This window comes from Vombatus ursinus, unplaced genomic scaffold, assembly GCF_900497805.2.
Source record: "Vombatus ursinus unplaced genomic scaffold, bare-nosed wombat genome assembly UNPS02014793.1, whole genome shotgun sequence".
Classification (NCBI taxonomy): domain Eukaryota; kingdom Metazoa; phylum Chordata; class Mammalia; order Diprotodontia; family Vombatidae; genus Vombatus; species Vombatus ursinus.
The window spans coordinates 16,658,820-16,669,136 of record NW_020954571.1 but is presented as its reverse complement, the minus strand read 5'-3'; the positions used below and the strand labels follow the sequence as shown (position 1 = coordinate 16,669,136).

At 41.1% G+C, this 10,317-nt stretch overlaps 1 protein-coding gene across 1 annotated transcript in view; it reads left to right on the top strand.

Moving 5' to 3' along the window:
* The first annotated feature begins 4,127 nt into the window (after positions 1-4,127).
* Positions 4,128-10,317, top strand: part of NUP93 (nucleoporin 93) — a 131,690-nt gene continuing 125,500 nt past the window's right edge. Inside the window, exon 1 of the mRNA XM_027869528.1 lies at positions 4,128-4,228. The gene's annotated coding sequence lies outside the window, so the exon portion shown is untranslated. The remainder of the gene's footprint in view (positions 4,229-10,317) is intronic.

Here is a 10,317-nt window from a genome sequence, read left to right as displayed (position 1 = left end):
TACCAACTACTTTTCATCCTGTGTCATTTGATCCTTATAATAACCTTTTGATGTAAGTATTAAAAGTATTATTATCCCTATTTTACAAATATGAGGAAAATGCGGCCTAGAGAAATAAAGAAACTTATACATCACCATGGAACTGGCAGATGATCAAAGCAGGACATAAACAGAGTGCTATGATCTTTCCACCACATCATCTTGGCATTCAGTCAACATGAAAAGTTAAATAATGATACAAAACAGCTTTCTCTCCCTTATTCAACGTAACACTTAGTAAGCATGTACTATGAGCAAAGCCTCCACTGAAGTCTCCCTCTGAGATCTTATGGGTAGTCCCTGGGTTCTCAAAAGCATCAGCATCTGAAAGCTTGGGCAATTTCTAACAATCTAGAAAGGCTTTGGATAGTAGTTCAGTTAACTTTTTATATTTTAAAAACTATTTTTATTGATATCTTTTTTTTTTCAGCACCTTGATTTTATTTTTTTCAATCAGCAAAAATCAGCCCTCAGTACTTTCCTCCTCCCCAAATGAGAATGAAGGAAAAACAAAACCTAAAAACCAAATATTTTAAAATTTATTTTAAAAAACATATTTATTTAATATTTTTCCCAATTACATTATGAACAAGTTTTAACATTTGTTTTTTAAAATTTTGAATTCCAAATTCTCTCCTTCCTACCTCCCTCATTAAGAAGACAAGCACTTTGCTATAGATTATACATATGCAGTCATATAAAACATATTTCCACATTGGTCATGTAATAGATATAATCAAGCAAAACAAATTTCTGCACTGGCCTTATCTAAAAGAAATATACATATATAAATAATGTAAAAATAGATAATATACATACACACACATATACATATGCACATATATGTCTGTGTATGTGTATGAATATATGTATAATTCTTCAATCTTGATTCTTTCACCTCTATCAAGAGATGGATAGCATGTTTCCTCATTATTCCTCTGGAATCATGGCTAGTTGTTATGCTGATCAAAATTTCCAAGTCTTTCAAAGTTGTTTGTCTTTACAATATTGTTGTCATGGTGTGAATTTTTCTTCTGGTTCTTTTCACTTCACTGTACATCAGTTCATATAAATTTCCTCAGGTTTCTCTGAAAACATCCCCTTCATCATATCTTACAGCACAATAGTGTTCCATCAGATTTAAATAGCACAATTTGTTCAGCCATTCCTCAATTGATGAGTACTCCCTTAGGTCTCCATTTTTCACCACCTCAAAAAAAGTTATAAATATTTTTGCATATCCTTAGAGTTTGTTTTGCTTCAGACTAATCCCTCCCTTAATCTATCCTTTCTCTAATTCCTCCTTCACCCTTCTCCCCTTTTCTTCCTATTTCCCTGTTGAGTGAAATGTATTTCTATTCTCAACTGCATATATTCTTCCTTCCTTTGACCAGTTCAGATGAGAGTGAGTTTTATGGGACAGCTGCTTTCCTCCTTGTTTGTGTAGACCAAATATATGAGATAATTTCCCCTAATCTTCCTTTCCCTTCCTCATCCTAGTACTGTTTCTCCCTCCTTTTCCATTCTTCTTTTAAGTTAATCAAGACATAGCATAACAGAACCATTTCCAGACCTTCTGTTTAATTAGACTCCCTCTATGAACCCTGGTAAGACAGGGTTCAGAGGACACACAAGTATCATCTCTCCATGTTAGAATGTAAGTAGAGACAAATGATTGAGATGGATGAATCAATAGGTCTTGACAGTCACCTGAGGGGCCCTTTCATATGTAAGCTTGGTCAAGACTGTACATCTTACTAAAAAAAATGGAAATTAGTCATGTAACTTAGAGGACCTGAGGATGTCATTCTGGAATAGCTTTAACACTTTCTTGAGGAGAGATACCAAGAAGTGAATGAGAAGTGGAAGCAGTATGGCAACAGAATCTTGAAGTCTTAATAGTACTAAGAAATGGGAGTGACTTGGAGCATTACCATGCAGAGCTGGAAGCAGCAGTAATAGAGTGAATATTGAAGAGTTCAAGGGTGAAGCAGGTAACCTCAAAATCAAGAACTGGAGGAGGGACCAGCACCAAACTGCAAACACTAGGAAGAAGCAAATTGGACTTTTCCTTTTACTGGTACTGTGAATCATAAGGAATGTGTGGTGCCAGGTGGAGGGTGTGTGTGTGTGTGTGTGTGTGTGTGTCACTATTAGCTATCTAAATTATTTCCCTAATCGAGGGGGACTCAATTTCAGGGTGGCTGTATATCAGAGCAATTGTATAGAATTCCTAGGAAAGGTGGGAAAGTGGGGCCCAGCATATAAGAAACTTTTCTGGACTGGGTTTGAGTATGAATTCTTCTTGCAATTATCCTTGTGACAATTAACTTTTTCTGTGTTCTATACCTGGCTAGCATGGGTCCTTGTAGGAGAACTGAATGTTCCTAAAAATGTGATAGAAATGAATCAGATCCAGATGGTCTGAAGGGTTCTCTGGGTGGGTGCATGAGCCAAAAATGTACTGAAAAGATTCCAAGATCGAACTCAGTCTCTTTGAGCCCAGAGGTATGGGCTCTGGACTACAGGTTACAAATGATAAAGATGATGACATTTTACAATTATTTGGTATTTTATATTTTCCAGAGCTCATTGTCATGCTATCTAGTCAGGTTCAGAATCAAGTTTGGGGGTAGAAGGGAGTAGGAAAGGAAGAGAAATAGAACTACTTAAATGTCTTTTCTATACCAATCCTAGGAAGAAGACTAGCACAGTTTCTGGATATGTATGGGGGCTATATGCAGATATGAATGGATGTTTCCCATAATGCTCAGGATGCAGGGTTTGCTGGAAAGAAGAGGCTATACTCAAGGCTGGAAGGCGATTTTAGGGGATACAGAGAAAATTAGGATCACAGAACTGACTGGACAAGGAAATATGTTGCTCAACCTAGTGACAAGGAACAGCTGAGCCAAAAACAGCATGTGCACTGCAACAATCTGTTTGTGCTCTGCAGAAACTCCAGGGCAGGACTGCTATCTGAGATAGGTGTAGACTGGAAGCCCGGATGCCAGAGAAAACAAGGAACAGAGCCACGATGCCAAGCTGGCCACAAGAGGAAACACAATGCCCAAGGTTCCCAACTCTGCTCACGCTACTAGAATTTCCCCCATGGATGTCGTGAGTTGTTTCTGTGGTTATACAGACTAATCTTTTGAAAGAGGAAAAATAGACCTGTTCTTTTGCTATCCAGACTCTGAAATGAGTCCTGTTTCTGTTTTCCACATGTTTTGTAAGAAACTATATTCATGTGTTAAATTAAAAGGTTTTTTTCCTTGTTGGGAGGATGAAAGTTGGGGCTGTCTCAATTTCCTCTCTGTAAAATGGGGACAATAATGATGCCTTCTTCCCAGAGTTATTATTATTAACTTAATTCCGGTGCCTTCCTTCTGTGAATGATTTCCTACCTATCCTGTATATAGCTTATTCTGTATCTATTTGTTTGCATGTTGTCTTCTCTATCCAGTTGTAAGCTCCATGAGGGCAGGGACTGTCACTTGCCTCTTTTTGTATCCCCAGAGCTTAGCACAGTACCTGGCACATGGTAGGCACTTAATAAATGTTTATTGAATTGAACTATTATGAAGATACAAAGAGATAACACATGTAAAGCACTTTGCAAACCTTAAAATATTATGTAAATGCTAGTTAGATAATTATCATTATTGCTCATTAACATAGATACAACAGTAAAAGATCTAGGGACCTGGGTGGACTGCAAGCTCAGGGTAAGTCAACAGCAGGGCATGACGGCCAAGAAATGTCAATGTGATCTTCGGCTGTACCGAGAGGCATAATGCCAAAATACAGATTCTCAAGAGTTAGGAGAAGCCATCTGGGCCAACTCGTCCCTGAAGAGGAATTCCCTCTACAACCAACCGGTCGCTCGGCCTTCACGTGAAGAGCAGCGGTCTCGGGCCTGCTTGCCCGGGCTCGGGCCTGCTTGCCCAGGCTTAGCTCGCCAGGATTGGCTCCCCGCTGCGCGTGTTCCTTGTCCCTGAGCGCCCTCTACCAATAAAGTTAATTTGGCGGAGGGTGCCGCGCGGAGGTTGCTGGGAGAGGCCCCTCTCCGCCAATCAGGAAGCTCCGGCGAGCGGCGCGAGAAGCGGCAGCTCCCTGCGGACTCGTTCTTGCTCCTCCTCCGAGCCGGCTCCGGCGGCAGCGGCGGTGGCGGCAGCTCCAGGGCCAGGTAAGGAAGCCCTCGCCCCGCCGTCCATCCCGGGCTGCCCCCGGCTCCTCCCCCGGACCGTGCCCGCCTTTGTGCCCCACCGGAAGTAGCGCTTCTGAGGCGTTCCACCGGCCCCGGCCCTGGCGGGGCTGCGCCCGCTCGCGCTCAGACCTCCCCGCCCCGCCCCCCCTCCCGGGCTGGGGTCGCGCCTCACAACTCCCTCCCCTTCAGTCTCCTTCAGGGCCGCCGGTGCCTAGCTGGGGTCGCGGTCCAGCGCCCTTCCCCCCCGTGTCGGGGCTGGATCCCCCGCAGAGCCTTGTTGCCCCCGGGGTAGTGCAGAGCACCCTGGGACGGCGCCCGCCGCCCCAGTACGGTGGCCCGTTGGCCCCCCCTGTCAACCAGGCCTCTGCCCTCCCATCCTCCACCCCGTTCTATTACGGAGTCCAGCTGCCTGAAAGTCTCTGCTCCCTGTGCTCCTTGAGGGCTGCCTTGCCTTCCCTCCCCTACAGAGAAAGGCTCTGTACGGGGTTGGAGCACAGGAGGGTTTAAGGCTGCCAGCGATTTTGCTATCCCCTCTCCCTGCCGTCCAGACACCTGGGTGCAAAGGCTAGGCAGTTGCTGTTTGAATTGTGAACTATTTATTCCAGGAATCACAGAAATTAAATCTGGAAGCTTCTTTAGAGGTAATCTAGACGTTGGGCCATAAGGCTGAAAGGGACCTCCGAGGTCATGTAGACTAACCATCTCATTTTACAAATGAGAATATTGAGGTTAAGGTTAGTGATCACACAGGGAGTAAGAGGCAAGGCTGGGATTCAAAACTAATTACCCTAATTACAAATCTGAGGCTCTTTCCACTGTACCATATTGCCTCCCCAACCCCTTTGTTTTGTAGATGGAGAAACAGACCTAGTGGAGGGAAATGATTTGTCCATGATCTCCTAGTTAGTGGGAAGATCACTCACTTAGTGAAGAAGCATTAATTAAGTGCTTATTATGTTCCAATCAATTAATCAGTAAAACATTTTTAAGTGTCTATTCTGTAAAAGACACTGGGCTAAGCCCTAGGGATGCAAAAAGAGGCAAAAGAGTACCTGCCCTCGAAGAGCTTACAATCTAACGAAGAAGACAATATACAAATACATATCTACAAAGCAAACTATATACAGGATAAATAGGTAATAGAGGAAAGGCACTAGAATTAAGAGGGGTTGGGGAAGGTTTTCTGTAGAAGGTGGGATTTTATTTGAAGTTTAAAGAAAGCCAGGGAGTTCAGTAGTTGGACAGGAGGAGGGAAAGTGTTTCAGGTATGGAGGATAGCCAGAGAAAATGTCTGGAGGCAAGAGTTGCAGTGACTTTTTCATGGAATAGCCAGTAGGTTAGTGTCAATGGATCAAAGAGTGTGTGTAGAGAAGTAGATATAGTGGTTGTCCTTCCTGCTTGAAGTGGACCAAAATGACATCACTGTGTTGGGGCCAAGATACAGTGTATTGGACTATGGCTGATTAGACCAATAGGAGCTTGAAAGGCTCTACCACAGATTGGGCATAAATATTCCAGTCCATATGAACATTTGGAGTGGAGATGTCCCTAAATTTGTGCATTTCATGTTTCTTTTGAGCTTCTGGAATTCTGCTTTCCTCATAGAGCACAGTACCTTCTTTGAAATAGGCATTCTATGCTGGGCGGTCCTATCCCAGTGTCTCCCATGAATAAGGTATAAGCAGATTGGAAAGGTAGGAGGGGGTTAATGAATGTCAAATACCATTTTTAAATTTGATCCTGGAGGCGAGAGGGGAGCCACTGGAGTTTATTGAGTAGGGGTGTAACATGATGGAGCCTGTGCTTTAAGAAAATCACTTTAGTGCCTGAATGGAAGATGAATTGGAGTGGGGAGAGACTTAAGGCAGGCATACCCACCAGCAGGCTATTGCAATAATCTAACCAATCCAACTCTACCACAGTGGTGGCATCGTTAGAAGAGAGATGGGAGGTGTATTGGAGAGATGTTGACAGGCCTTGGCAACAGATTAGATAAAAGAGGTGAAAGATAGTGATAGACACTGTGCTAAGCACTGGGGATATAAAGAATTGTAAAAACATGGTTCCTGCTCTCACAAAGCTTAGATTCTAATGGGGAAAACAATTTGTAAATAACTGTAATACTTAAAGATCCACACTAAAAATGGAAAATAATCTCAGAAGGAAGGCAGTAGTGATGAGGGGGAACCAGAACTAGGAAAGGCCTCCTGTAGAAGTTGGGATTTGAGCTGAATCTTGAAGGAAGCCAATAATAGAAAGTGAGGAGGAAGAGCATCTAGGCAAGGGAGTCAGTCAGTACAAATGCATGGAGTTGAGAGAGAGGATGTCCCTTGTGTGAAGAACAGTTAAGTAGGCTAGTGTAACTGGATTGTATGGGAGTAAAGTGTAAGATTGGGTAGGTAGGAAAGAAACAGATTGTAAATGACTTTAAATGCTAAACCGGGTTTTATATTTTATTCTCAAGGTAATGGATTGCCATTGGCATTTACTGAGCAGAAGAATAACATGATCAAACCTGTGTTTTAGAAAAATCAGTTTGGAAACTGGAGTATGGATTGTAGTGAGGAGGCACTTGATGTAGGGATTACCAATTTGAAGGCTATTACAGTAGTCCAAGTGTGAAGTGATAAAGGCCTTCATCAGGGTGGTGGCAATGCCCAAGGACAGAAGGGGACATATATGAGAAATTTTGTGAAAGTAGAGTCAACAGGCTTTGACGACAGATTGGATTTTGGGGTGAGAGAATGAGGAGTCAGGGAGGACATCTAGGTTGCAAGCCTGGGTGACTGGGAGGGTAGTAGTAACCTTGACAGTAATAGGAAGTTGGGAAGAGGGGAGGAATTTTGGAGGGAAGATTAATGAGTTCTGTTTAGGACATGTTGAATTTATGATGCCTATAGGACATCCAGTTTAAGATGTCTGAAAAGACAGTTGGTGAGGTGGGACTCAAGTCTGGAGGAGAGATTTGGCCTGAATATATGGCGATATCTGTGTAGAGATGATAATTGAAGCTATAGGGGCTGATGAGATCACCAAGCAAGATAATTTAGAGTAGAGGGTCTTTTTTTTTTTTTGGCTAGGCAATGACTTGCCCAGGGTCACATAGCTAGTAAGTGTCAAGAGAATAGAGGTTCTTAATGTTTTGTGTGTCGTGGATCCCTTTGACAGTCTGATAAAGCCTGTGGATCCCTTCCCAGAATTTTTTTTAAAAAATTCATAATTGAAGAAATGCTAAATTTCAGTTGGAGGTTAGTGAAGATAAAGATATAATTTTTTTTTTCTCTTCTAAGTTCAAGGATACCTTGAAATCTATACAAGGCCATGAATACCGTGTTAACTCCAGGTGTAAAGGGAAAAAAAAAGCGGGTTCAAAATAGAGTTTTAGGGGACACCCACAATTAGTGGTATGACCTGGACGGAGAGAGGGAAGTATCACATTGTAGAAATAACACTGGAATAGGAATAAGCAGACTGGTTTGAGGAATAACTTGCTCTGTGTTAAACAAATCATTGTTGAGCCTCATTTTGTTCATCTGTAAAATGGGAGGTAGTAGTAAGTGTCCTATCTAGAATACTGGGTTTTTGTGAAGATTAAGACAGATAATGTAAGTTAAAGCTTGATATTCCCATATAAAGTATAGTTAGTGGTATTTTTTTTTCATATTGGTCTTTTTGGGAAAAGTAGTTCATATTTGCATCATCCAATACTTTGAATGTAATAGAATGTAAGCTCCTCAAGGACAGGACTTGTTTCATTTTTGTTTTTATATCTTTAGTGCCTAGTATATAGTAGGCACTTAATAAATGCTTCTTGATTGGTTATGTTCAGAATGAAAGATGGACAGCTCCCCGTCTTAAGGCTTCCTCAGTGATTTTTTTTAAACGTGTCTAGTGTCTTGGGCTGTTGTATTTGTCACACTTCACATATCAGGTATTAACTTTATCTAACACCTTGAAGTTTACAAACTGCTTGATGTACATTATCTCATTTTATTATTACAACAACCTACGAAGTAGGTAGTAACAATATAAGGGTGTGTCTTGACCACATTCTAAACCAAATGAGCCTCAACTGAACAGTTTTGGTCAACTTTGTGAGCTAAGGGAATTAATGAGTTGTGGCAACTGATTGGACAAGTGGAGTGAAGGAGAGTTTGGAGCAGAGGCCCTCTGGCTCCAATCAAATCTCAATATTGTTCACATACCTTTTGTATTATTACCTCTTTTCCTTTGTTCCTATCTCTTCCCTGACCTAGCCACAGTTCTTATTGACTGTATACTGTGGTCTTAGCATTATTAGGCACTTGGAGTGGGAAGGAATACAATTGAAATATAACAAACTCATGATTCCTAAACTCAAATTACATCTTTTTTAAACTTTTACTGGTGAGAAACTTTAATGTTCTTCTTTTAAATATACTTAGGTGCTATAAGCTCCACATAGGAAAATCTAGATTTCCAAGGAAGTAATAGTTTTGTTAAATAACAAGTTCTCTTGAATTGCTGAAAACATGATTCAGCTTATAAAAATAACATTTACAGAAAACTTTTAGGAATGTGCACCCATATCATCCTGTATACCAAAAAGTCAGATTAAATATCATTATATTTTACAAAAATTATATTATGTATTTAGTTTACTGTTAAAAATTTAGGTGTACCAACATTTCAGAAAGGATCACAAATCCAGTGGGTACCTTGCAACCCTGACATTTATTAGTCAGTCAATCGGTATTTTTTTTGATCAGCTCCATCCAAAAATGACACTATGAAAAACAATGAATGTCTTCTTTTTTTCTCACTTAATATTTTATTTTTTCCAATTATGTGTAAAAATAGTTTCCAACATTCACTTTTGTAAGATTTTGAGTCCCAAATTTTTACTTCCTGTCCTCCCCAAGATGGCAAGCAATCTGATATAGGCTATACATTAGATTATCTTAAGTTACATCTTAGGGACAGCTAGGTGGCGCAGTGGATAAAGCACCAGCCCTGGAGTCAGGGTGACCAGAGTTCAAATGTGGCCTCATACAGATAATACTTCCTAGCTGTGTGACCCTGGGCAAGTCACTTAAACCCAGTTGCCTTAAAAAAAAAAAAAAAAAAGATACATCTTAAGGAAATTAGATATATTCATTCAACAAATATTTATCAGTTTATGTATGATATGTTGTTAGGTGCCATGGAGAATGCAAATAAAAAGAGAATTCAAAATACAAGGCAGTCACTCAATGGGACACACTGTAAGTGCTTTAGGTATTCAGAGAAGGGAAAACTATTGTGAAATAGCGTGGTCAAGGAAAGCTACATGGGGGAACCTTAACCCTAAATGCAACTTGAGATGGATTTTGGAAGATGTTCATGTGTCAGCGTGGAGGTGTAGGTATGTTAGGGTTTCCAAAGGGTAGATGTGAGCAGAGGAGCAGAGTCTATACTGTACTATATGTCTTTGAACACCTTGTACCTTTTTACTGGTTGTCATGTATGCCCAGAGTGCTCTCCTTCATCTCCTGACTTCCCTCAAGAGTTAGCTCAAATCCTACCTTTTGCAGTATGTCTTTCCGCATATTCTCTCCCCTGGCTTCTCCACCCCATATATGTCTTATTTGAGCAGCTCAGTGGTGTAGTGGATAGACCACTGGGTTTGGGATCCGGAAGACTCATCTTCATGAGATTGAGTCTGGTCTTGGACACTTACAGCTGTGTGACCCTGGGCAAGTCACTTAAACCTTGTTTACCTCAGTTCCTCATCTGTAAAATGAGCTGAGAAGGAAATGGCAAATCACTCCAGTATTTCTGCCAAGAAAAGTCCAAAATGGGGTTGAAGAATTGGACAAGACCGAGACCACTAAACAACAACATGTCTTGTATGCATACTTTTTTGCACATTGACTTCCCCATTAAAATATGAACTTATTGAGGGCAGGGACTGTGTTTTTGTATACCCTATCACTTAGTAGAGTGCCTGACACACCATAAGTGCTTATTGACTGACAGTTAAACTGCAGTCCTGAGAACTATGTGGAGCTGGAAGGTGTCTACATCTAACTCTCCCTCACTCCATATAT